The sequence below is a fragment of the Acanthisitta chloris genome, unplaced genomic scaffold (genome assembly GCF_000695815.1).
Source record: "Acanthisitta chloris isolate BGI_N310 unplaced genomic scaffold, ASM69581v1 scaffold36650, whole genome shotgun sequence".
Classification (NCBI taxonomy): domain Eukaryota; kingdom Metazoa; phylum Chordata; class Aves; order Passeriformes; family Acanthisittidae; genus Acanthisitta; species Acanthisitta chloris.
In genome coordinates this window covers 21,446-25,853 of record NW_008651723.1, presented here as the reverse complement: position 1 = coordinate 25,853, position 4,408 = coordinate 21,446, and positions in this window count along the sequence as shown.

Genomic DNA, 4,408 nt, shown 5'->3' with positions numbered 1-4,408 from the left:
ATCCTGTCCTGCATGACGTCTCCTCCTCGTGCCTCCAAGCTCCCCCAGCTGTGTGAGGAGAGATGGTGCCCCTCAGCGCCTTGTGGTAAGGAAGGCCATGGCCCACCTTGCATTAGCACATTTTAAGCCATTCCTTAATGTTTCTGCCTTTTTGTTAGAAGAAAGTGTTGTCCTGGTTTGAGTGTTGGAGACAAACTTAGAGGCTGTGAAATGATTCCACATAGTGGCATTTCTCCCAAAAACACTATGCACTTAGGTGGCCTGGACAATACCTGGTAGAAGGTAAAAGCAACATCTCTGCTGTCAATGGCAGCAGAACTCCTCATTCCTGAAATCTTGGCTCCGGTACAGACGTTCCTCTGGGAAGAGGATGAACGCTGCTTGGCCTGAGTTTTGCAGCATGGACTTCAGATAGACTTGTTTTACTATATATGCAATGGCTGCTATGAAAAATGCTTTATATAATATTTATATATAAAGTTTTAATTGTACAAATATTAACATATTCCTGTATTAACACTTTTCAGTAATTATTTAAACAAGCAAAAAATAAATATTTTTCTAACCTTGTTTGTATATATCTATGTATAAAAGTGCATGTGTCTGTAAGTCACCTTCAGAGAGGTCTCAGAATTATGAAATGTCCTCGTTTCTAGGAAGATGTGTTTAGTAGTGCCAGGAGGTTGCCCCTTGGGTAGCACAACGTTTGATTTATGCACAGATACATGGGCAGAGAGAAAGCAGGGTGAATGATTAATGTAAGTGACCTTGTGTATTGCAGGGACATTGGCTTGCAGGTGTTGACTATTAACTCTCTCTCTCACACACACACACACCACACTTTCTGTTTGGATTTTTTTTATTCATTGTTTGTTTCTTCCTCCATGTTTTTTTTTAATATATATAAAGAATGTCTGGAGGTTATTTACTTTTCAAAAAATATTTCTGGTTTGTCTCTGTAACTTGTTACTTTTTTTTCTTCATATTTTTGTACGTTTCTTTTCTCTCCAGAGTTCCTTGTACATTTGTTGCAGAATCTTTGGCTGTTGGTAGTTAGGTTTGTTGGAGTCCTCTCTGAAGGGCTGTGGTTCTGGGGATGCAGGACTCAAGTTCTGCACAAAACCTGAGTTGTCCCGTGAGGTTGAATGGGTTGAGTGATACTACTCCTGGGGAGTTTGGGTGGGATTTCACTTCACTGTGATCTTACTAGATTCAACTATCACCATCTGCTCCGTCTTTTATCTTTAGTCATTTATGGTGAGCAACTAACACTTCATGTTAAGGAAACACATTCTTGATTTAATGAAATAGAGTTACCAAATTGCATACGGATGTTTTGATAGTCCCTCTAACCAGAAGGAATGTGGAGTCATTCCTTGTCCACTACAGGTCACACCCACCCCTCCCCTCTCCCGAGGAAAGGGGATTTGGGTGGGCAGGGGTGAGAGGGTTTTGCATATTGAGAGGTCAAACACCAAGTTGCTGCCAGCTGGCAGGGTAGGAATTAATTCTACATGGTTTTGGTACAATTTTTGGCAGCCTGCCATGGCTTTTCATTCACCCTGTGGGTAAGTGCTTTTCTGCTAAACTGTACTTCCTTATCCTGCTTAATGGAAGAGTTATTTATTTACAGTAGCAAGGAATTAAGGATTGCTATGGCAAACTTCACCCCTCTTTTCTAAGGAATTCTTTTAGCATGGTTCCAATGGTTTATTCAATCTCATTAATTTATTTTTTATAAGTGTTAAAAGATGCAAAACAATTATTGCAATATAATGATAATGTATGAAAATGTAAATTTAACCTGAAGCATTTATCAATAAATCGATGTATTTTTTTAAACTTTTATACCTACAGAATGTGCATACTTTTTAAACTATAAATTTAAATTCTAAATAAAATTTGAATTAAGAACAAAATTTGTCTATGCCTAGTTAGTGATTGTTTAAACCTGGCTAAGCTGATGCCACCGATTTGCAGTGGCTGCACATGTGAATTAATTCCATAAAGACCTTTAGCTTTTCAGGTGTTTTGTTCTGTTGTCTTTGACCCAACATTTGAGCTAGGTAATTAAAAAGCAAGCCAAACCACTACTCATTTGACACTAGTTGAGAGATGTTTGCATTTCAAGCTGTTTGATAAATGATAGGCTAAGTTTTCATTGCCTGTAATAATGCAGATCATGTAAGATCTTGAATACATGGAAGCTGCTTCTGCAGGAGAGGTCTGCAACTCAGGGCAGCAATGCACTGCTCTGTCAGCTTGGTTATTATAACCTTACAACAGCAGAAATGAATGACCTGATAAAGGATATTAATGTTAATCTAGTTAGGTATTTAAAATATAGTAATGTATTTGTGTTATTCAAATAAAACATTTGCTGTTAATTTAGTTACGACAATTTGTAGAACACATTTTGTATCTTAGAAATCCTCTTTTAATGAGATATTTCCCAAGTGGTGGTTTTGTTATATGTTATCCCTTATATATATTCTTACAGATATCATTATATTTCATACAATTATTTTATAATCTGGTCAAACTGCATTCTTTTTATGGTTGTTACAGATTCTTAAGGAATAGGGTTCCTGTGGGAATTACCCTAATCTGGAAGCATGAAATTGGAAGAGTCAAACAACCTGCTTCTACCCAAGCAGTAATGGACTTTTTTTTCCACACAGAAGAGCAGCCTTGGGCTGTGTGTGGTTCACAGGGCAGAGCTCCTGTCAAACCCCATGGCACAGCCAGGAGCCTCCCTTACTGCCCTGACCTTCGCTGTTGTCTGCTTGGTGAAACTTGGTTTGATGTCAGGAACAGCTCCTGTTCACCAGGGACTAGAAGAGGTTAAAAGCAGAGAGCAGAGCCTGTGGTGGAGTTCAGAGAGCAGATATCCTTGGAGGGCATGGACTTTGTGAGGTGTGACCTCTGCTTTCCAGGTAAAGGAAATGGATGCAGGTGCTTTTACAGACCTGCACCAAAGTCACATGTAAATGGATATATGCAAGTATAGGCCAGTGATGGCCAAGTGCTGGGCTGGGTCACAACCAAGAATTGTTGTTTGCAGTCCCCAGGGAAAAGCAGAAATGCAAAGTTAGGTCTGTGCAATTCTTTGCTGCCAGGTGTTAAGGATATGATATGCTTATGTGGATTCAGGAATAGACTAGGTCCATTCATACAGTTTTCATCCTTTCCTGTTTGTTTAAACAGGATTTTCCAAATGCTGCTGGGGCTGCATGGCTGAGCTGTCTCACACTGAATTGCTTCTTCTTTTTCAGCTTCCCAAAGTGGCTTATTACAGGAGCTTGCAAGAGATGGGTAGGGATGGTGTGGGATGTTGAGCAGTAGGGGTGGCAGCGTGACCTTGGGCTGGCTTGAGCTGCTGGAGACTTATATCCACAGAAACCTCAGGGTTTTAGATTTCTTTCCCAAATGTGTACCATATGTGTATATTTGTTAATGTACCAGGCAAGGAATGTAACTGCTGCTATTCAGATGTGTTCTAAAAATAGAGGGAAACATCCCCAACAGATATTCAGGTTTTTTTGCAGAATAAACCTATAAATCTGGTAAGCCAGAGACATATCTGGTATTTCTGCTGCTGGATCTTAACCCTTCACCTTCCTCCCCATCCCAAGTTAAAGGGTTTTCTTTACAATAAAAGTGCATTTTGGTATAAGGAGCTGTTGTCTCACATTGTGGAGCTAGCAACAGCTGAAAGATGGTTATTTTGTTTGAGTGGGAGAGGACTGATGTTACACTTTGATGTAACTATGACACATTTGTTTTTAAAGTGTTATCCTACACAATGAATTTACTGGTTTCATTCTGTTTGACCTTTTCAGAGCCATGCAGGAAAACCTGTAATGTGTCTTAACAACAGAATTTTGTGGTCAAAATTGGAGTGGTCAGACATGAGACCTCGTGAAGCTGACCCACCAGGTATTTGAATGTCTAGAACTGTATTAGAGAGGATAGAAGGTTGTGATGGGATGTATAATCTCATGTCTCTGGTGTTACTTGGGAACAGAGCTGAGGAGGAAATGGCTTTTCAGGAGACTACTCTCTTTCCATTGTGGTATTCCTGCAGCTCCCCAAACTACTTTTCTCTAGTGAGGGAGAGGATCTGCTAAGCAAAGCCCTGATCTACTGCCTCCTTGGCCTCAGTGTTAGGAAAACCCAGCTGAAATCTCTCTGTCTTCTGGAATATTTTTGTAATCAAAACTCTCAGGAGTGCCTCTGTGGTGGGGAACAAGGCTCCCATTGAGGCTGCTGCCTCTTTTGGGGGAGGTGACAGAGCTGCAGTGGAGAGGAGATGACTGTGCTTTCCAGGTAAGCCATGGCCATATGGGTGACTTGAATGGATATGTAGTTTCCAGCCTTGTTAATCAAAAAAATCTGCAGAAGATGA